The sequence below is a fragment of the Rhynchophorus ferrugineus genome, unplaced genomic scaffold (genome assembly GCF_030347505.1).
Source record: "Rhynchophorus ferrugineus isolate W39M unplaced genomic scaffold, kcgeb_rfMv2 rfM1, whole genome shotgun sequence".
Taxonomy (NCBI): Eukaryota; Metazoa; Arthropoda; class Insecta; order Coleoptera; family Curculionidae; genus Rhynchophorus; species Rhynchophorus ferrugineus.
In genome coordinates, this window is record NW_027472580.1 from 19,052,389 (window position 1) to 19,077,457 (window position 25,069).

Genomic DNA, 25,069 nt, shown 5'->3' on the forward strand with positions numbered 1-25,069 from the left:
AAAATATTTCCGTTCAATAAAAAATAAAGTATTTATTTTATTTAAAAAGGCTCTAGCAGTTATTGTGCGATCATTTTTAATAATATGATGGATTATTATTTTTTTCTATGATGTTTAATTATTACTTAGTTTTTATGGTTTTTGTACATCTTTAGCTTTCAGGTTTTGTTTAAGTTCTATTGTATTGTCTATATTTATTATAGTATATTATTTAAAAATAGCAATTAACATATTAAAATACGATAAAACATTTGTGGGGTATTATACCATTCCATAGAAAAATTCCATTTCTTATTACAGATCCATAGAATAATCAAATATAAAAGTAATCCTCCTTTGTTTAAAATGAAATATTAATTAAAAATTATTAAAAATTAATATTAATCAGTATTTTTTTTCCTTTTTTTTTAAAGCTAGTACGCGTAGGAATATAACTTCGTCTCGCTTATTATACCGTTGGAAAATATAAAGACATTTAAAATTAACTGGTCCACGCAATTATTTCCGTCCCTTCCTCTCTCACATTTTATACAGGAAAAAATTCATACATCTTCGTCTGGCATCAGGAATAAAAAAAAAAACATTCGAACCGTGTATTTGACTGAAAACAGTAGTTACTATTTTCAGTCGCTAGTTTTTTGACTATCGACTGTTTTGCGACTACCAACTATTTCGACTGTTTTCAGTCGATAGTTCCCAACGCTAGTTATTTCCTTAAAAATTAGGTAATATTACAAGATTTTTTCTTCGCACTTTACCCTAAATAAAAAGGGATGGGATGCTGTCTGATGCATCTAATATGTAACCGAATCAATTTATAAAACTTGATTTGCGTTGGTACTGGTCAACTATTTTATCAACTGTTTACAAAATTCTTTAAAACGTTAGTGATTATAATTAGATGCAAACGTTGTAAATCAAAAGTTCAATATGATGCAGCAACATTGAGACGTTATACATTATAATGACGTGCATTGACTGTTTTATTGGATAGCGCATCAGTAAGTAGTACACCACCATAAGTTTAGGTCATATGGCGAGTACAGATCTGAATATACAGTTCGAACGGATTTGGCGCAATGATGAACATATATGCAAAACGGAGCCCAATCTTCTGAGCACGCATATGTATTTTGTAAATGCGCCGAATCAGCTCGAGTCGAATGATCAAGTCTGTACACACAATTAGACCTAAAAACAATATGATGGAAAAATTACAAATAGTTGTAATTAATAACCAGTTGTAATATATGTGTCATATGCTTTTAAATAAAAAAATACTTTGAATGAAATACCTAATTTTGTACTAATTATTCTAAATATATCTTCACACTCAGAAAAAAGATCATTAAAATTTATTTGAGCACATAATTAACATATTTTGTGAGTGCTTTTTCACTGACTGATGGAAATTAAAGAAAACATATCAATTTATTGGATATAATTTAAAAAATTGTCTGACTTGAAATAAGTAATATAATGAAAAACGAATAAAATTACACCGGGAAAAAACTGAGACAAAATTAGTTAAAAGTTGTTAACTCTTATAGCGGTTTCTGTTTAGGCATTATTAGACTATATTATTATAAAGTTATACTCTAGCATCCCGAATGTTCGCCGACTGCGAATCATTACAAACAATGACGATGCTCTGATTAATTTAACGACTTTTAATTCATTCCATTGCCAATTATGAAAGCAATCCGACAAAGATAAATATCAAGAAGCAAATATTTCTATCGACAAAACAAGATTAAGACGATTATTTTGTGGATTTATTTCAATCTATTTAAATCATAATAATATTTATATTATATATAACATTATACATTTTCATTCCTAATTATTTCATATTTCACAATATTTTATATCACAAATAATTTTAGTAAAAACTATAAAATAACATAGTGTAATTAAACCCATTATTTATCAAAGTATGACTGTTATTTTATAATTCGTATAAAATATACCAGGGTTGTTCAATAAGTCTTAGATAGTATTAAAATGATAATATTAAAATGAATGACTCGTATATTATGATTCACTAGACACATCACATCACTTAATAAGTCCCGAGCTGAACTAATAAAGTAACTCTTAGCTAAGCTAAGCGATCCCTTATTTTTCTAATTTTTCGAGGTCTTGGGCCTTTTTGTCTATGCTTGGCAATCTCTTCATTTGAACCAAATCACTTTCGCTGGTTTTTTTACCCGGGTTCCCGCCATATTCTCCAGAGCTTACTCCTTCTGATTACTAATTGCTCCCACATATGAGTCGTGACATATCTGGGCAGTGTTTTACTTATGAAGATATCAAAAATCGGTCGATTCATGGATACTCTCAAAAGATACATCGTTCTTTCGAGATGAAATCCGTAAATTGCCTGAAACTTATATTAATGACTGAGAACTATATAATAAAATAAAATACACTGATTTGTTCACAATAAAACTTGGAATTGTAAAAAACTAAAACGGATTTGCAGGCCAATATAGCACATTGGCCATGACATACAAACCAGCACTTCCCATTTTAATAGTTCCAAGTATGTTTCACCGATTTTGTAACATGCGATCAAGCGTTATTATGCTGAAGAATAACACTGTTATGTCTTTGCTTGTATTCTGGTAGTTTTCTTCAAGCAGTGACCCCCGTTGCGATCACCATTGATGTTTTCATTTAGGTCTTAGTAGCTCATACGTGTAGTATACTACACCAAGCTGATCCCATGAAATACAGAGCATTGGCTTGGAACCATGGATATTCGGCTTTGCTGTTGACGTATGACCAAGTGGTCTCTTGGCTTCAGTTCATACCACCAAAAAAGTACTGATAAACTAGTTATAAAGTTCACGACAAAACTTTAACACACTACAGCTCATTTGAACTCTTAATAAAGATAACTGTTTAGCTTTTAGATTCTACGATTCATGTAAACATTACATAAAGAGTCGTGATAGTAATACAAGTATTTAAGAAAACATCAGATGGTTTTAACCGTCGCGGACAGTTGGATGGAGGAAGTTCTATGTATGGGACTGCTATAGCTTTTGAAGCAAAAACAGAAAAGGAAAGATATTAGTATTAGTTATAACAATTATTAAAAAATATTTTAATATGCTTTATATTTTAGCTTCATTTAATATAGTAGATATAGTCTATTCAAAGTTTTTTTAGTAATGCGTCATGGATATCTGCGACGTCGAAACATTGCAATGTTGCCGTATCAACTCTTAGTTTTAGTTCAGTTTGTCTTTAATATACAAGAAAGTTCTAATCTAAATGAAATAATTGAAAAAAATGTTATCAAATATAATTTATTTTAACATTATAGTATATCTGAAAACTACAGTTAATTATACCGCCACAATAATTTATAGGTAAGAGTTAAAACCTCTTAACACTATTGCATTAAAGAATTTTGCAAACGTACGTCAGACGTACGCAAAATTATTTAAAATATTAGTTATTATTACTACAGATTACAAACCGACATGTTATTTTAGGGCTTTGATTATTTGATAAGTCCCTACAGTTTTATTGAAAATGTTTTTAGCGGGTTGCTGCCGCGCTAAATGTTAGTGTGGGTACTGTTAATAACATCGCTTAAAAATGAATTAGATACAAAGTGGGTGACGAGTCTTGTCCATCTTGATATTGGCTCTATTCGAGAACAAATATACGAAATGTATAAGAATAGTAAGTACACAAACTATTTTACCGATATTAACATAATTTAATTAAATTATTTTAGAGAAAATTGTATCTCTGAAAAGTATACATAAAAGTAATAAACTATTTGAATTTATGTATATTGATGAAACTTGAATATTTCAAAATAGTTCATTGTGGCACTGTTGGCAAGACAGTAACAAAAAAGTGTAAAGACAACAAAAATTGATGGAAAAAGGTAAAACTTACAATAGCGATTAGGTTTTGTTGGTCATTATATTTATTAATAATTAATTGCAGATATACTGCTGGTCGAGTTCTGATGGAATATGCCATCAAAAAATGTTTGGATGAACTTGATAAGACATACAGAGGAAGTAATTTATAAATGGTGGAATCGTGAATATGTTTTATACAGATTAGAAATTAACAAAAAGTGTGTCGAAAAGACTGGAGTGACTGAAGGAAACTTTAAGGATATGCGAGAATACTGTGCGATACTGGAAATTCCTGAGACAGGGTGATGAGAGTGGAAACAACTAAAGCTATGCACATAATTAACTGAATATAACTGTAGAAAATGGTATTGTAGGGTGTGAAAGATTTATGTGTACACATGTTATTGTAATTGTTCAAAATTAAACATGAGCATTAGGTTAGAATGTATAAGGAGAGAATGAATACTAACTGTTTTGTAGATATGGTAATGATGTATTAGACAGAATTCAGTGATTTTGATGAATGATTTTATGAAGAATGGTGTACATAGATAGCAGCAGAAGAAATAAAATATACAGTGATTCCAAGATAACTTGATAAGTAAACACACCATCGAAGGAAACAAGAACTAAACGTAAAAAGGCAAATATGTTCTCGAATGAAAGTAAAATACGTTTCTCACATATACAATTGTTAATCAGGTGGATTAGGCCTCCAGGGAAATAGCACTACATGAAAAAACGCGCCTAGAAACTCTACCTCATGGGTGGTATGGAAAAGAGTTCAATATAAACAAAACAAATCTAATCTATAAACTATTATACCTGTGTTCTTAATTGTAGTTTTAAGTTCTTCGATAATATATGTATTAGATGTACTATAATGTTAAAATAAGTTATATTTGATAACATTTTTGTTTAATTATTTTATTTAGATTAGAATTTTCTTGGTCAAAGCCCAACTGAACTAAAAGTCAGAGTTGATGCGGCAATATTGCAATGTTTTGACGTCACAAATATCCATGACGTATTACTAAAAAAAACTTTGAATAGACCATATATCAACGGGCGTTCTTATTAATAAATGGTGTAGATTCGAAGCTTTCGAAAAACGTTTTGTTTTTCTATTGTCGTAAGAAAGTTGAAGGTGGTGTTAAAATAGATTAATTTTTTTAAAATAAAATCTAGAGTCTGCCTCTAACCAACGACGGTTTATCTGGACTGGACCTACAGTTTAACGTGGACTCCGAACCACGGTCCCTGGCATCAAACCTATCGACTGGCCAGTGGATTGTCGGATTTTCCACTGTTTCCTAAAGACATTTCCAATTACAATCACAAACATAAAGTACATCCATGACCCAGCAGTATCCGAACCCGCAACTATCGGAGATAGGAGCGCCCCGACCACAGTGCCAATGAAGCCGGCAGTTATAATAAATTGATCGAAGAACAATTAGTCAAATTTAGAACACAAATCTCCTTATTTGAATGTTATTAAACACTTTCGGAGTAAACTGGCACGTGCTGCATACTCAAATGGTAATGATTTTTTACCAAACTGTGCTATAGTTTTGCCTATACGCTCGAATTTACTTATATTTAGATTCCGCGTAATTAAGCTCATATTATTAAATAGTACCACCCCCCTTTGTAACGTTTAAAAGAATCGTAGGATCTAAAGGATAAAAATTTATTTTTAATACAAACTGAAATGAAAAATCTGTAGTGTGATAAAGATTTGTCGTAAAGTTAATTTATTATTATTTGATAGGCTTAATCTTTTAATCCTTATCTCTTGATAAAGATCAAAGTAGAATTAGATGAAGTTGAGTTCATGGTACATGAACAAAAGATAAACATTCAATTTTGCATGTAAAATTTTCTTAATCGACAAAGAAAAAAAAGAATTTAAGTTTGAATTATTATAATATCTACTATATTCAGAGGATTCGGCTCCAATTTTCATCCATTTTTTGCTATCAATAAATGCAAAGAGATTGCTTTTTTGAGAATCTGCTTGCTTTTATTATTTTCTGAGTGACATAAAGTTTGGAGAAATGCGAACTATGATTATGAAATAATTTGAATGACAAAGTTAAAAATAGTTGTGTTGAATATTAACATTGTGTTGTGTAGCATTGTATGTAATGTATTTACATTGTGTTACAGTTGTGTTGATTATGTTGAAATATGAATATGAGAAAATTAATTAAAAAATTCTTCTTTAAATCTTTTTCTTTATTATATTATTGAACAACCTTCGTAGAATTTAATCATAAAGATTATTAATAGATGGCGTTACTAATCTATAATAAATCGTCGAGTACATAAGATAAAAGTGATTCATATAACCTATAAGCTGTGATTAATCTTTTCTCAGCAGGTATTTTTTATGACACCTTAATCCATTTCAGTGATAACAGTTTAATATTATATTTAACACATTATTTTTTACTAATAATGATTTTTGACTAACAATTTTGCACAGCAAAAATGTGAGAACTTAACTGGGGACAGAAACAGATAAATGTAATATATTACAAGACACACGACAAATATATTTGATGAAGATCGAAGTTAAATACTTATACAGGTGTTCATTGTGAGCCTAGAATTTGTAGACCAACTTTTAAATAACACGTTAATAGAGGTTATATAAAAAAAATAGAAACCTAAATGTTAAAAAGTATTGTTTCCAGAATATATCCCAGGTTTTTGACAAAGTCCCACAAAGACTCACAGGACTGTAAGTTAGGCGGAAAACATATTCTGAACAGCTTATAAAATAATACATTCAATATATTCAGGAGTACAAGTGGCTGTACGATATTGTATTACCTCTAGACTGTTAATCTACCGCTCATATACGTAACTAGCTTGGCTAACAGAACGTATGGAGACCTAACGGTATCCTTAGCACCTCACCAAGATCCACCAACTCCCTCAAAAAATATTCAAACAAGCTTTAATAAAAATATAACTGCAGCTGAAAACTTTAAAACACTTAAAACCAATGAAACAAACACTACCGATAACTTTGGTGAAGTCCATAAAAACCAAAAATTAAACCCTTAAATAGCAACATATTGCTGTAAAGCAGTTAGGGGATGCAACTTTGGGGTACTGTAAGCATCTCTAATATAGTCATGATTCAACAGTTCGAAAACAAAGTGTTGGGTGCCATATTCGATGCTACCTTTGTGGATATACCGCCTTACTGTTTTTGTTGAAACAGTATCAGTGACGGTATCAAGTGAATGTTGAGGTCTGAGAGTGGCCACGATATTTTTAATGTTCGTTAATATCTGTCAGTCACTTGACTTTCTCCCATTATTCCAATAAGCATATAGCCAAAGGCAAAGCATACCATACTGGAATATAATCTACAACACCTGGCATATAAGATAATATGAACACCATGCAATATTGCATTATTGGTATGTTGGCAACACTGCTTCCGCGTAAATACTGAGATGCGTATGTATTGGACGTCTGGGTTTAGGTCTGGAGAGCTAGGTCTTCCTACATTCAAGCATGGAGTAGGTTCTGTTATGACTTGGGCGGCATATCGTGATATTCAGCTGCTTTTATCATTATATAGTTCCCTATGATAAACTTCTTGCTATGATTATTGTTTTTTTGCTGCTTTGACGGGTGCCGCGACTATACAATATAAACATAACATATAAAATAATAAATAAATAAATAAATAAAATTAACAAGACAAACAGGGAGGTTAAAAGAATAGATAGTGTATATAAAATTTAAAAATAAACACAAATACAGGACTACAAACCCAACCATAACAAAATAGAGGATCTATCCAGATAGCAAACATCAGCACCCATACCGCAGTGGTAATGGTTATTTGATCAGTAACTCTGAACTTAGCATAGGCTAGATTCTATGAAGAAAATTGATCTCTCGTAGAAATCCGAGGAGTCTGTCTCTATTTTCTCCTGTTAAGGCATTTTAAAAATTTTGCAGCCCATACTTACTTAGTTCTAATATAGGTGAGCCGTGAACAGTCGTTCAATATGTGGTAGACTGAAATAGGGGCACGGTGACAAACTGACCGTGCGGGAAATGACAGTGGCTCTCTCAGTCGAAGGCAGTCGTTCAAAGGTACGGCATGATAAAGAAGGGAAGGAACGCGAAGGAGAAAAAATCAGCTTTAACTTCAAAGAGCCTGTTGTGGTTGGCCTCCTGTGTCCGACGTTGAACCTCGCTATTTGTGAAACAATGTACCAATAGTATAAGGTCGGTATGGACACAAACATCTGTGATGGGAAGGGGAGATGATGCTGCCGATTTAGCCGCACTATTCGCGCGCTCATTTCCTGGTATACCAACGTGAGAAGGATCCACAGTAAACTTGTCCTGATTCCATTCAGATAGATGCCACGGATAATTGACAGTGAGTCGGTGACCAGGGGTTGGTTGAACTTCTGTTCTAGAAAATAATCGAGAGCATTTCGGGAGTCGGTCAGGTTTAGCCATTCTTTGAAGGTTTGGGTTGAGATGTACGATAATTGCTTTGAATATTGCGAAGAGTTCAGCGGTCAATATTCTACGCTGTTCAGGGAGCTTCAAACGGAATGCCCGGGTGCCCACCACAAATGCACTGCCAAGCCCGCTGTGATTATTGTATTGCTGTTATATAAGTATATAGTCTATTCAAAGTTTTTTTTAGTAATGCGTCATGGATATTTGTGACGTCAAAATAATGCAATGTTGCCGCATTAATTCTTGAGTTTCAGTTCAGTTTAGCTTTGACAAAAAAAATATTATAATCTAAATAAAATAATTGAACAAAAATGTTATCAAATATAATTTATTTTAACATTATAGTATATCTAAAAACTACAGTTAATTATACAGCCTCAATAATTTATAGGTAAGAGTTAAAACCTCTTATCACTATTGGTTTCAAAAATTTTGCATATGACTGACAACTGGTCGCCATCCGGTTGTCAGATGTACCCTAAATTATTCAAAATATTGGTTATAATTACTACAGGTTATAAACCGGCAAACATTATTTTAATCCTTTGATTATTTTGATAAATTTTAAGTCGCTGCCTAATATATCATATTACTTTGTTTGAAAATGCCGAAAACAATAGATATTCGGAGTCACAAATTGATTGCGGCTTTAATAGGTTATTTCGAAAAGGAACGAGATAATGGAAGCCCCCTTTTGTCGGTAAATCTCTCCGTTAGAGAGGTAATTATTGATGATATTAAATAATATAATACCCTACAAATTTACTGAAAATGTTTTTAGCGGGTTGCTGCCGAGCTAAATATTACTCTGGGTACTGTGAGTAACATCGTTTACAAAATGAAGAATAATACGTTAGATTCACCCAAGAAATATATCTACATACAACGTGGGGACTATTCGGGGCCAAATATATGAAATGTATAAGAATAGTAAGCAAAAGTTACAATAGCATTCGATTAGGTTTTGTTGGTCATTATATTTATTAATAACTAATTGCAGATATATTGATGGTCGAGAAGTATATTCCATCAAAAACTGTTTGGATATGTGGAAGGAAGCATTGTCAACCATAACACCTTTGGTTTGGATGAACTCGATAAGACATACAGAGGAAGTAATTGATAAATAGTGAAATCGTGAATATGTTTTAGATAGAATAGAACATTTAGAACAGTTTAGTGATTGAATTGGACAGTGAGTCGGAAAGTGCAAGTGACTGAAGGAAACTTTCAGGATATGTGATAATGCTGTGCAATGCTGGAAATTCCTGAGACAGAGCGATGAGAGTGGAAACAACTAAAGGTATGCACATAATTAATTGAATATAACTGTAGAAAATGGGATTGCAATTGTTCGAAATTAAACATGAGCATTAGGTTAGAACGTATGAGGAGAGAATGAATACTAACTGTTTTGTAGATATGGTAAATGCATTAGATAGAATTCAGTGATTAATGTTATGAAGAATGGTGTACACAGATAGTAACAGAAGAAATAAAATATACAGTGATACCAAGATGATTTGACAACCAAATACGCCATTGAAGGAAACAAGAACTAAACGTAAAAAAGTAAGAAGGTAAATATGCTCTCGAATGAAAGTAAAATACGTTTCTCAAACATACAATTGTTAATTAGGTGGATTAGGCCTCCAGGGGGATACCACTATATAAAAAAACGCACCTAGTCACTCTACATCATGGGTGGTGTGGAAAAAAGTTCAATGTAAACAAAACAAATCTAATCTACAAACTATTATACCTGTGTTCTTAATTGTAGTTTTAAGTCCTTCTGTGTCAAAGCCAAACTGACCTAAAACTCAGAGTTGATGCGGCAATATTGCAATGTTTCGACGTCACAAATATCCATGACGCTTTATAATATATGATATCATTTCGTTTGAAAATGCCGAAAACAATAGATAGTGAGGGTCACAAATTGATTGCGGCTTTAATAAAATATTTCGAAAAAGAACGAGATAAAATTCTTAATTGTAGTTTTAAGTCCTTCGATAATATATGTATTAGATGTACTATAATGTATATTTGATAACATTTTTGTTCAATTATTTTATTTACATTAGAATTTTGTTGTATGTCAAAGCCAAACTGAACTAAAACTCAGAATTGATGCGGCAACGTTGCAATGTTTCGACGTCACAAATATCCATACGCATTACCACAAATACTTTGACTAGACATACTTTGGTTTGTTATTGTAATATTTATATATTGATAAATAATTACATATTGTTTTATTTTCCCTTTTTTCCTTTAAAAATTATTTTAAAATGAACGATGTTTATACAAGGTTCTTTATATTGTATTTTTTATGTTAAATATTATAATATAACAAGGTTATGGCATGTTAGGTTAATTGTTGCTTTGACGAATGTCGTTATTTCGCGACTATAAAATAGTGCGGTGCTGGTAAGAGGCAGACGATGACAGACATAAAGTGTATACATACAATAATAAATAAAATAAAATTAACAACACAGCAGGGAAAACTAAAAGTATAAATAGTGTGTATACAATTTAAAAATAGACAGAAATTTAAATCAACAAAACAACCATAGCAAAGTCGAGACTCCGTCCAGACCGTAGACACTAGCGCCCACACCGAAGTGGTAATAGTTGGGCCTAGAATATTAGGTTAATTTGTGAATTTAATATAATTTAATTTATTTAAACTATATTCTTCAAGTGTATAATTTACAATAATTGGCAACGTTGCAAAATCCTTATGTGGATGCTATGATTCTCCAGAAGGCTTTCGTGACAATATTCAGCCATAATCCCGAGTTTTTGTGCCGTTTAAAATTATGGGTACATCACAAAACACCAGAGACCAAGGAACAATCAAAACTGTAGGTTTGTCCAGGTGAACGGACACCAAAGATGCCAACTTGCGCCTGTCAGAGTTTTCTCATGTCGTCATGTCGATTATCTTAAAAAGGGTGAAACGATCAACGGCGAATATTATTCAGGACTTTTAGACATATTTTATACTAATTTCAAGCAAAAATGGCCGCATTTTACGAAAAGAAAGGATATCAAGATAATGCAGGGGTATACGCCTGCCTATTAAAGGCAAAAGTACATAAATTGCGCTACGAACTGCTAGCCCATACGCCATATTCTCCAAATTTAGCCCTTGAGTCTATTTGCTGTCTTCAAGCTTGAAGAAATGGTGGGATGGTAAAAGATTTAAAATGATCGAATGGAAACGTCACCACTGAAACAAGGAATAACAAAAATTGGAGAAATGAGGTATTGGATGTCTTTTTAAAACGCTTTTTGCGTCATTCAAAAACTTACTGACTGTCACAAACTGTCCTCGTATTGGCTCTAAAGAAAAATAATCATTCAACAAAAGATGTCATAGTGAATAACAAATACAGGAACATATCTTTGATGGAATTTTGAGGTGATATTTTCTAATGACTCAGTTAAGCCACTTTTTTTTAATGGGTAATAACGTTAATTGACATATTGGTCTCCCAATTCGATTTATAAAAAAGATATGAATGTTGGACATATGTATTAATTGGAGTGATAGCAGGAAAAAAATAAAGCGGTATTATCTAACACATGGGCTGAAAAGTCTTGTGTTAAATAACACATGAGCTGGGGCCCTTTTGACTGAACACATAGATGGCGTTAGTTTAATTGCATTCACTCATTTTCATTTAGTACTAACCTTGAAAAGGATTCAACATTTCATGATATTGTAAGAGTGACACTACTTTTGTTATTTCCAAAACAATGTAATCCATTGAAACAATTTCGTGTTTTAATTTTACACCTCTCCTTGATGGGAAAAAACACCGTTCAAGCGAAGCAATGGCCTGAAAAGTGTTATAAGGACTCCGCTCCATCAGAAACCACAATAAAACGTTGGTTTGCTGACTTTAAACGTGATCGTAGAGACACGGATTAGGCAGAACACATTTTCAAAATAAAAATTTTCCAAATTTATGAATTTACATAAATTGTTCAGAATAAATTCACATCCGTTGAGAAACAGTACTATGAATGTCTATGTATACTCAATAAATTAATGTTACTAAATGAAAAACTTATTTTATGTGCAGAGATGTCAAAGCCACCGAACAATTAGGTTAGGTTGTTTAACAGTTGTTTACATATATACTTCGCATATTAGTCAATAGATATCGCTATCTGGTAAAATCATCAGCCCCTGGTGTTCGAATCGGTGACTATGACAGCAGTAGGAGGACCTACTTATCCTTTTGACCACTGAGCCTACCAAGATAATTAGAGCGCCTCAAAAGATGTATGGTGATTTTACTAACGTAAAAATGAAAAAGTTGAATTTAAATTATTGTAAAAAGAAAAATTATTCCAGTTAACAACAGTTGAATTACGCAATAAGCATGGGACTATAGAACAAGTGCACAGACCTGTAAACAAAATAAACACTGGCCTAAATGCCAAAAGGTATTGTTCGGCTGCTCTTCTAGATATATCTGAGGCTTTTGACAAAGTATGGCATACGGGCTTGCAGGTTAAACTAAAGAAACTTCTCCCTCATCCGGACTATCAGTTACTAAAATCGTATCTCACTGATATTTTATTGTAAATCAAGGCGATGAACATACCGAATTAAATCCCATATATTCAGGAGTTCTGCAAGGTAGTGTACAGGGTCCAGTACTGTATCTTCTGTATACGGCCGATCTTCCCACCACAAAAATAACTACTGTGGCAATATACGCAGACGACACAGCAATATTGGCATCCCATGAAGATCCGGCCACAGCATCAATATATCTACAAACCCACCTGGATCAAATACAATTACGGTTGAAGACATGGCACATTAAAGTCAATGAAATAAAATCCACCCATGTAACGTTTACCCTGCGTAGAAAAACATATCCACCTGTGAATATCAATCATCGTCAACTCCCCCAAGCAGAGCAAGTTAAATATCTTGGTTTGTACTTAGATCGACGCCTAACCTGGAAGAAGCACATACTCTATAAACAAAAACAACTTCGTCTGAAATTATATAAAATAAAGTGATACAACGCGATATTCCTCTAGAACCTACAACGAGTGTAATTCAAAGTGTTTGTGTGAAGTATTTCGAAAGATTGTCAGTCCATCCCAATGTAGTCGCTAATCAGCTAAATATGCGACATGATAGTGAAGTGCGTAGACTAAAACGTTTTACACCACCTGATCTGATTACTGGACATATATAAACTTTAGAATAAGCTTTAGAATAAGACTAATTAATTAAGATAATATTTTATACAGAAGATAGCTTAATGAAGTGATTTTCTGCATGCCATGTAAATATAATATAGACATAAGAAATACTTATTGCCTATAGGGCAGATTGTGGAATCACAAAGAGTAAAAAAAAATAAAAATTATTGCGTACATACATTTTCAAAATAAAACTTTTACAAGTTTATGAGTTTACATAAATTCCTCAGAATTAATTCACATCCATTGAAAAACACTGCAATGAACTATTTAATATTTGAATGATAACCGATAATTTTTTGTTCGATAAAAAACATGTAAATTTATATTATTGTTACATAATGTTTACTAAAAATACTTACCATAGATATCTTTGTCTAAAATGTTTAACGGCCAACAACCTACCTCACTAAATTCCTTCTTTGGTTTACACAATATTTTCAGATCGACTGTTAATATAAAAATTATGCCGGGGTCGTACTAAATCACGATGGTAATATCACACGAACGACACGCACACAAATACACACACACATTTTGCCGTCCTCCACCATGGGGGGACACGTCAGTCCCAGCTTTATCGATTCGTGCCCTGCCCCCTCCTGAAATCTACACAAAATACCCTCCGGAATTAAATCGGGTGGGACGCGAAAAGTGGCGGGGCGTATGAGTTGGGGAGGGGGAGCGGGAGACTGCCGACTCGTGAAGGGGCTCTGCGTGGGTGGGCACCGTCAAATTTTCCACCTGCTTAATCAATTCCGTATAGTTTCTTTTTTTAAATATACATATAAGCAAGGTGTAGACTACAGTTGAGCAAATTGAATTAAAATATTGGAATATCGAGCCAAATTGTTGACAAGGAATATTATTTTCACGGATAGAAAAAATCTAATACCTGACTAAATGACCAGGTGCACACAATCACAGAAATTATTGATAACCACTATGAAGGAAAAAAAATGCTCAGCTAGTTATTTTCTAGGACGTAGTCTTCGATAAAGTCTGATATAAGGGATAATGTAAAACTCCATAATATATTACTGAAGCAACATATTGAACTTTTAAATCAACAACATCTCAGCTAGGATATTTAGAGTTAAATAACAAGAAGCTTATTCAATAGTGAAAGAAACAAAAGAAAGTGTACCGTAAAGAAGTGTTTTGAGTACTGTTAATTACCTACTCTATACATAAAATATCTCACAAACCATAATATATTATTGAAGCAACATATTGAACTTTTAAACCACTACATCTCAGCTAGGATGTTTAGAGTTATACAACAAGAAGCTTATTCAATAGTGAAAGAAACAAAAGAAAGTGTACAGCAAAGAAGTGTTTTGAGTACTGTTAATTACCTACTTCATACATATAATATCTCACAAATAGAAAATTTGACTAAGGCTACATTTGCTCATAACACTGCAATACTTTCTTCTGGAGACAATAGCGTAAAAACATCCAGAAAACTGCAACACGCGAGTAATAATAAAAATGGACCCAGACATGGAGAATAAAATTCAAGGAGATTCAAGGAGGATTAGTGCATATTAAATTCATCTACAATGAAAGTGTCCATATACCACTTAATATAAATAATACTATTATTCCATGTAGTAACAACGCTAAGTACTTTGGGATTAATCTTGACGCAAAACTTGCATGGAAGAAGCTTCTTCAGTGAAAAAGAAAAGAAAAGGACTCGAATAAAAATACAAAAAATAATATCGGTTATTTGAACGAAAATCTAAATTATCCGTACATAATAAGGTGCTGCTATACAAGCAAATACAAAACCTATATCGATCTGTGGAATTCAGTTAAGAAGATGTTCTGCGGAAAGTATATCAACATAAGTCCAAAGAAGTAAAAAAAGAAATTAAGAAGATTGGCACCGAGACATGAGGAAGGACTCCACTTCATGATAACACCAAATCTGCAAGTCTTGGATAATACTGATCCAGGAGGCAGGCTCGATAGAACCAAATAATAAATTGTAAATTTGTGTTTGTTTAATATTTGTCATTATCTTAGGTAAGAACACAAAATCCGACAAGAAAAATTATCCCAGTCACGCCGGTTATCAGGCCGGGTGAGATCGGATAACTTCTGGAACGATTTTTAAGTTGGTCACTCGTCAGTTAGTACGACTGATGTAGAGGACCGTGGTTCGGAGGCCACGTAAAAGAGTAGATCCAGTCCAGATAAACCTTAATTGGTAAAAAGGAGACTGGTAAGTCAACGTATTGGCCTACAGATCCCTATAAAATCTCAGATTTAATTGACCTCTTCATAGTACAAAATGTGCTTGTAAATTATATAAACGTATAATAATCCTTTTTACCCTCAGTGATAGTAAACAATAAAAAATGCCCCCTAGATTGGACAATAGGTAAACTGATGGCTGCAGTTTTATACTATAGCTTGAATCAACTATTAATTCATGAAGCATAGAACCAAATTTCTCTGAACAAAATCCAATTGTCTCAACATCTCCAGCAAGCAGAGAATGTTAATGTAAATGTACCAATTTGGATCGACGTTTAACTTGGAAGAAACATATATTAGTGTATAAATCAATTCTGAAGCCTAATTGGACTGCATTATATATGCTATAGAAATGTGTAGTATTATTAGGAAAACCAACGTCTATCCAATAAAACAGCCAATTCAGGTCATCGAAATTTATGACGTCAGCACGTACCAATGTTGACACATTAACTTAAAACTTTGGTTTATAACGTTTGCGGATTTATAACCTCTAATTATTATCACAAATTTTTTGAAGAATTTTGGAGATATTTGAAAACAGGGTCGACCAGTATCAAAACAAATCAAATTTTATAGACTGAATAGAATGGGTCTCTTTTTAAGAAAGGTAAAATGAGAATGAAAAATCCGATCCGAGTTTAAAATACATTTTTTATATTCTACAAACTTCATTTCATAGTATATTCGACCTCATCTATGATGTACATTAGCTGTTTTATTGGAGCACTGTATTACGTCTCTAACAAACTAATTCTACTATAACAGGTATGATCCAAAGTAGCAAAAATGTAAAGTATTCGGAAAAGTGTCACTGCACCCCAGTGAGGATCAGGTATCGATGAGTAACCAGAAGTAAGTACTAAGTATCATTACGCAGCTTAAAACTGTATCTCAAATGTTTTATTTTATAGGCTTTTTTAGAAACTAGCTCTTTCGAATTACGATTTACTTGAAAATTAGTGCAAACATTCTTTGTCAAATATCCCTTTGCCCGGGAGCATGCATTTCGCAAACAATACTTAATTAGTATCACAATCAAGAGATTGAAAAAAAAATCTTGAAACCCCAATAAATATATATAATATAATTTATTGACTATATTATATTTGATTAAAAAATAATATTAAGGCTTATTTCTTTTATCTTTACGTGTATCAACATGTGACCGGTTCCAGGTATCAAAAAATAAAAAGATGTTTTAGCGTAGCTTCGTTATCTGTAATTAACTATAATGTTTTCTTATTTTTTATATTTTAAACTCTCCTTCTTATCAACGAGGATTTATCTGGACAGGACCTATAGTTTAACGTGGGCTCCGAACCACGGTCCTCGGCATTAAGCCTACCGACTGGCGAATGACCAACTTAGAAATCATCCGGTCTTACCCAGCCTAGTTACTGGCGACCGCGATCATTTTTCTTGTCAGATTTTGCGCTTTTACCTAAGAACAATCACAAACATTTAAAACAACTAAGACAAAATAAAATTTACGACCATGCCCCAGCAGATTCGAACCCGCGACTATCGCAATAGTAGGAGGACCGTCTTGCCGCCTTTATCACTGCGTCAGCCAAGACGGCGATTATAATTTTAATGAATTAAATGTTATTTAAAGTAAGATGTCAATAATTTTCAGCATACATAATTAAATCTTAGGTCCCCCGCTACTTTATATTGGTACATAATCTACCTGACCTATAAATTGTATATTTATCTTGATAACCATATGTTGCAAATTATCAGTTATTTCAAATAGAAACAGAAAGTTTTTGGTTGCGTATTGTAACTAGCTATGAAAAGTGGATTTACTACGACAATTGAGAAGCGCAAAGAGTTATGAGCTTGTCCAGAATGACTATCCACAACTCAATAAAGTGTAATAGTTAGTTACTATTGATATCTACTGACGTCGATTGAACAAATCGAACATAATTCTGAGAACAAATTATTTGGAATGTGGAACAATTTGTTTGATCTCTTTTCAGCTAATTTATTTCACATAGAAAATAGACAACGAAGTTATTTAAAAAAAAATCGAAAGAACATTAAAGCCTTTAAAACGATAAATCCATCAGTCTAAAGTTAAAAAAACAATATATAGTCTATTCAAAGTTTTTTTAGTAATGCGTCATGGATATTTGTGACGTCGAAACATTGCAATGTTGCCGCATCAACTCTGAGTTTTAGTTTGGGTTTGACATACAAAAAAATTCTAATCTAAATAAAATAATTGAACAAAAATGTTATCAAATATAATTTATTTTAACATTATTGTATATCTGAAAACTACAGTTAATTATATAGCCACAATGATCTATAGGTAAGAGTTAAAACCTCTTAACACGATATTAACTTTAAATCGTTTTGACGTCACAAATTTAGATGACATGCGTACAAAGTAACTACAAAGTAACTTTGGATAGACTGTATGTGGTTCGTTCTGCACTTTGTTTATGTTCGTTATTTTGCTATTTCTGTGGTTATATTTTGAGTTGTTTACTTATATTAGTGAAAACCTGATGAAATTCAGGAAAAAAACAACAAATCATTCGTATTTTATTGGCAATGAATATTATAGATCTTATGGGGACAAATTTATGGAGTTAAAAATGCTAGAAACCAATGATTATCTTAAAGTAAAGTAACCTGATCAATTATGGTATATATTACTATTACTGTAATAGCAGCCTACTGAAAAATTTAAAATGTTAGGTATATTTTATACTGTTATCTATGAGAAACCACAATTATAAATATACGATATATTTATTTTTGGCGGGATTCGAACTCGCGATTATTGCAACAGCAGGAGGGCCATTCTCAGCAGGAGCATTGACAACTGCAGCTACGAAACCTACAGGAACCACTATATACAGCCATGGATAATAATTTGAGGGAATATTTTTTACAAAAAGATTATTTAAATATTATGTATGTTCCATTTTATATTAAAATATTTTATATCACAGAATACCCAAATTAGTTATTTGAAGTAAGTGTGTAACTGAAATATATTAGTTAGTGAACCATTTTTCCAGAATAAAGTGTTACGAATCATCGTCGATGCCCCATATTACGTGTCCAACAAACTAATTCAGCGTGATTCGCCATAGGACCCATAACGAGTGTGATTCGGCGAGTTAGTGCGAAGTACTCTGAAAGACTATTAGTGCATCCTAATGCACTCGCTAAACAGTTAAATGGGCGCGATGACAGTGAAGTGCGTAGGCTCAAACGTAAACTGCCATAAGAATTGATTAATAGACATAGAGTGAGATTTAATAATCTCTAGAATAAGCTAAAATAGTTTTTAGAAGTTGGGATTATTATTTTAAAATATAAGTTAGAATAGCATCTAGAATAAGATTTAGATTATAAGTTGTACAGTAGATCACTAACTGAAGTGATCTACTACATGTCAGGATAGTTATATTATATAACGGAAATCATATAATAATATTTATTGCCCAGGGGCAGATTGTTGACGTTCTAGGAGATTAATAAAAAAAGTAAAGCATTTATTAAGCCAAGAATATAAGATAAATTTGATATAACAGAATTAACAATGTCATGATAAATCTGTAAAATTTTACAATGAAGATTTAATATGTCTTGTCAGAAATATTCAACGGAAAACAGATTTGCAGATTCACGAAGTTGACAGCGTAATATTTTTTATGCAATTCCGCTTCTGATGTTTCAATGTTAGTTAATAATAGAACATTTTCAAAGGATATTACAAAGTTACTGAATAGCCAAAATATTCTAATACTTTGCCAACCTAACAGAATTTTATTAAATTATACATATTATAACATAAAACATTGTTTACATTAAGAATATTTTTAATTTCTTTTTTTTTAATTTAGATTCAACAAAAGATAGAATTCGTAAAAGTTAATTCCTTTAAAGACGTAAACAACAAAAAAGGGCATATTACCAATTAACAACTAATTAGTTAAATGAAGACAATGATTATGGTTCAGCAATTGATTAAAAGATATGGAAAATACATCTCTCACCAGATGAACTAGAAACAGTCAAAAGTAACTAATTGGACAGAGGCCCTTGAGAGGATATGTTTGATGTTAAGGGATGACTTCAAGAAAGTAGATATTACTGTAGAAGAAACTTGCCGATCACTAGGGTGTAACTCCACTGTAACAGGTCAATTGGAAAGTCCCCGGCCTACCATAGTAAAATACATTTTTTTGGCAAAATATTTTTTTTAATCAACACAATTCCCATCAAGGGTGATACACTGATTATAGGGACCCTCCAACTTTTCGATACTATTTTTGTAGTACGATTTGTCTTTTGCTTCAAAATAGGCCTCAGTTTCGGCGATCACCTCTTCATTCGACGAAAATTTCTTCCCAGCCAGCATTCTTTTGAGATCTGAGAACAGGAAATAGTCGCTGGGGGCCAGATATGGGGAATACGGTGGATGAGAATGCAATTCGAAGCCCAATTCATAGATTTTAGCCATCGTTTTCACTGACTTGTGACACGGTGCATTGTCTTGGTGAAGCAGCACTTTCTTTTTCTGCACCACGTTTTTCGGTGATTTCGTCCTTCAAACAACCCAATAAAGTTATGTAATTGTTGCTGTTGATGGTGCCTCCTTTTTCAAGGTAGTCAATGAAAATTATTCCATGCGCATCCCAAAATACAGACGCCTTAACCTTGCCAGCCGACTGTTGCGTTTTACCACGCTTTGGAGTGGGTTTATCGTGTGCAGTCTGCTCGGATGACTGTGGATTGGACTTCAGAGTGAAATGATTTATCCATGTTTCATCCATTGTCACATATCGACGCAAAAACTCATATTAGGATTTATCATATTCAAACACTCCTCCAAATCATCAACTCGTCGCTGTTTTTGGTCAAAAATGAGCTCGCGCGGCACTTTCTCTGCGCAGAGCTTTCTCATACCCAAATATTCGTGAATGATATGATGTACACATTTAGTTGATTTGTTTAGAGTGTCTGCTATTTCATTCAATTTCAATTTACGGTCATTCAAACTCATTTTGTGGGTTTTTTAATGCTTTCGTCGGTAACCTCTTTTGGGCGTCCACTGCGATCACCGTCTTCGGTGCTCATTTAACCACGTCTAAACTTAGCATACCAATCATTGATTGTTGATTTTCCTGGGACAGTGTCAGAAAACTCGGCATCAAGCCAAGTTTTTGCTTCAACTGTATTTTTTTCCCTTCAGAAAGCAATATTTTATCAACACGTGAAATTCCTTTTTATCGACTTTTTTCACAATAACAAAAGTTGCTTCACTCAAAATGCTATAATTCACAAACTAATGATCCACAGTTGTCAAATTTATACACGCATCTTTTGAGGGTTAGGGCGAACTAAAAAATATGTGGATTTATTTCTAATAGCGCCATCTATGTGTCGGGCCGGGGACTTTTCAATTGACCTGATAGTTTGATGGTAGACAGGTTGTACTCAATATCTATATATTAATCGCTTAGCTTAAAATTTTGCCTCCCTTTTTCAAGAGAAAGGGGACACCTAGAGATGTGAAATTTGGCATAGTTAAAACTTATATCGAGGAATAATTTTTAGACTTAATATATTTTTGTAATATGCGCTACAAATAAATATATTCCAATAAAACGAAAAACGCCCAAATCAAGCACCCTGGAATAGCCGTCAGATCAGTGACACAAAATATATAAACAAACACGGTGGGTAGCCGCGCGGGCTAAGAGTTTAGCACCCCGACCATAGCGTACTATCTGTACTAGGATCGAATCTCGCTGGGGAAAGAAATTTTTTTTAAACAGTTTATGAAATAAAATAAAGTATAGTGTTCGTTAAAATTAAGCGAATGTTTGTTTTTTACATTTTATTATTAATCAAATTTATATAATTTTAAGCAGTGCTTTGTGTTACTTTCTGTTATTCCAGTATTGTTGGAATTATTAAAGTGTTATGGAAAGTTGGGATTAGAAACGATTAAGAATAATATAGTTACATAAAGTTATATTTTACATGTTTGCAGAGAAAACAAATTAATGTTTCGCTTTATCAGAACTAACTTTGAAACACTAATATTGCAAGTAATAAATATGTCAATTTGTGTTTCAGGAGTTAAAATGAATATTTGATAGAATATTAACAGTTATAAAATAGTTCCATAGATTTTTAATTGAGACGGATAGGACATAAGACAATCAGCTTGGTGTAATGTTAATGATAATAAATGAAGGACAATATGAAATGTTAAAAGAATATAGCCATTAATGTATACACGGAATTAATGACAAAATATTGAGAATTTAAAAGAGTATCTTAAATGGACGCATGCAATACATTGTTTAAGTTTCCTAATTTGACGCTAGGTGGCTCGAGGTATAAATTTGGTAGCAAAGCTGAAATTTGGCAATTTCTGCTTTCAGAAGGCTATCCTAAAATATAAGCAGGCATAGTAACATACAGATTCGATGACGATTGAGTAATTTTAAAGATAAATTGATAGTTTTTATGTATTGATAAAAAGATATATTTCTTTCCTATATATTTTATTTTATCTTTTTCCTTTTAAAATTTACTATGTTAATACAATTTTGAATAACTATAAAATCAATAAATTTAAACAAAAGGCAATAAACCTAGTTAAATTTGAATTCTAGTTTCAAATGATATTTTAGGTTAACTTGTGAATTCGGGAAAATATATTATACTCTTCAAGTATACGAATAATTTACAAGAACTATAACTTCGTTTTGTTATTGTAATGTTTATATATTGATAATTAATTGCTTGTTGTTTTGTCTCTTTTGCACGTATAATTTGCAAGAACTGGCAACGTTGTTAAAATTTATATATTTATGCTCATACCATGATTCTCCAGAATTATCTTGTTTTCGACAACCATTACTCTTGTTAAGTGATTTGTAGAAATCTACTGCTGGAGCCCACCAGATATTTTTGGATTTTTCTGGTGATGTTGCTCCGTCATGTACCGTTCCTCGACCATTTAAAAGTGGTGATTTTGAAATCAATAATAAGGAACGGATCGGAAATCCAAAAAGTTCGAACGTAATGATTGAATTGCAAAACTTATTGTACGAAAACCCAGCTAAAACTCCCCAAAAGCCCCATTAACAGCTTAGTAATTGATGAAACATCATTTAAACATCGCCGTTTTATTGATTGTCGGAAAAAAAAAAGTTTCTGTGACATACTGTCACTGGAGATGAAAATTGTATCTACTTCAACAATCCCCAAATCTATAAAACACCCTTTATAAAGTATAATTTGTTTTCGCAAGAAGACAGAAACGTACTATACACAAGGCAAGACCTGATAAAGTTCGACCACCTGTTGCAAAAATTCTGTGAATATCTACTTGAAAACGTTTAAATAGGAATATTTCTAAACCATTTGCAGTATTCTGCAGATCTTCCTTCATTTGATTTCACCTGTTCCCAATATATAATAATAGCACCATGATGTTTGAAGAAACTCGAAGACGCCAAAAGACGTGTCGTTTTAAAAACGGAATTTAAATGTTGCCAGAAATTTGGGAAAAAATAGTGACTAGCTATTTATATTTGCAACGACATGTTTTGCGATTTTATTTTAATAAATCGTATAGGTCTATTAGGAAGTATTATCATGTTATTACATGGTGGAATATGTTAAAACGCTAAATGCAAATAAAAACTAAAATAATATTACATATGTGTCAATGCAAATCTAAATAATTTATTACAAGCAGCTGACAATGTTTAGTCATGAACTATTTTATTCTTAACGACTTCTGCCAATTGTTCTCATATAATTTATTGGAATTTTTTAAGTAGCAATAATGTTAAATTAATAAGAATCTAAAAAATGTTTAAAAATAATACTAACCTTTAGATCAAATCGAACGAAAACCGGTTTCCATTATTTTAAACGGCTTAATATTTCGGTTGAAAACTTTTGATTACATTATTTTATTGCCTCCGCCTCCAAAGCTCCCTGTATACTCGGAAGCGATACCGACTATAAAATAGTTACAATTTAGTTCAATATAACTTTAACATGTCTAAATTAATTTTCAAGGTTATATTTAATACGATATAAAACAATCCAGCACTAAAATTGTTTTGCTGACTTTCTCTTTTTACGTCTATTTATGTAAATTTTATTTTGTTATGTAGACCTGAGTCATTGCTGAATTCGGTAACAAAAGTAATTGTCAGATACAACTTCACTGGTCGCCTATACATGGGGGTAATGACCACTTTACTTTTTTTCTATTGTTTGACTTTATCTGACTTATCGGAAACATATTCAATTAAAAAAAATAAATTAGCTTAGGGACAGTATCTTTTAGATGTTAAAACTATATTATATCCATTTTATATAAACATATGCAACAGTTTATTCATTAAAAAAAGGTACATATAGTTACTCCAGGTGGAAAAATATGTTATATAGATTTAATATATATTCAAAATATTTAATAAAGGATTAACAAAAATATAATGTTTATTTTAATTAAATGCCTTATCACTTTTTTAATTTTTTATGCCTTTTAGGCCATGATTGTTAAATTAAACATTTATTTCATAGTATTCCAATATATACTTCAATTATATACATTCTCGTTACACCAACGCTTAGTGGAGATTTTATTTTTAAATTTTTATTAAAATAGTTTTAAAAAGTGCGACGTTGATATTTATATACTTTTTTTAATTTAATTATCAAAAAATGTCTCTATATATCCTAATAGCTAAATAAAATTACTTCGTTCGGGTGACCTTGAGATAGTTCAGGGCTATAAATAAAAACCAATAGCATTACGATTTTAATTTCCCTTTATTACAGTAAAATTCAAAGATTACCCCGCAATCGCATAGACGAAGGAGTCACGGTGACCTAAGGACTTTATTTTTATTTACAAGTCATAGAATTAGTAAAATTATGTTATATGGTTACTATTTGACAGTAAAGGGATACTAAAATTTGTTTATTTCAAACATTTTCTTATAAAAAAATGAGGGAAATGACAATATTCAACATTTCATAGATCGAACTGTCGTGTGATAATCACGTGATGCGAAATTCAACCAATGTACAGTTCGGATGGGCATCCATAGGCGTACATCATGGGGTTATCCTGGTATTACAAATTGTTA

General features: G+C 32.2%; 1 protein-coding gene and 1 long non-coding RNA gene across 2 annotated transcripts in view; one reads left to right on the top strand and one right to left on the bottom strand.

Annotated features, from left to right (window-relative positions):
• LOC143204876 (zinc finger and BTB domain-containing protein 8A) overlaps positions 1-24,064 on the bottom strand; it is a 42,132-nt gene extending 18,068 nt beyond the window's left edge. Inside the window, exon 1 of the mRNA XM_076417779.1 lies at positions 23,796-24,064. The gene's annotated coding sequence lies outside the window, so the exon portion shown is untranslated. The remainder of the gene's footprint in view (positions 1-23,795) is intronic.
• On the top strand, positions 9,840-10,319 carry LOC143204947 (uncharacterized). The gene is made up of 3 exons (XR_013007707.1): positions 9,840-9,979; positions 10,039-10,125; positions 10,180-10,319. It is a non-coding gene; the product is annotated as an uncharacterized LOC143204947 (long non-coding RNA).
• Positions 24,065-25,069: the final 1,005 nt, after the last annotated feature.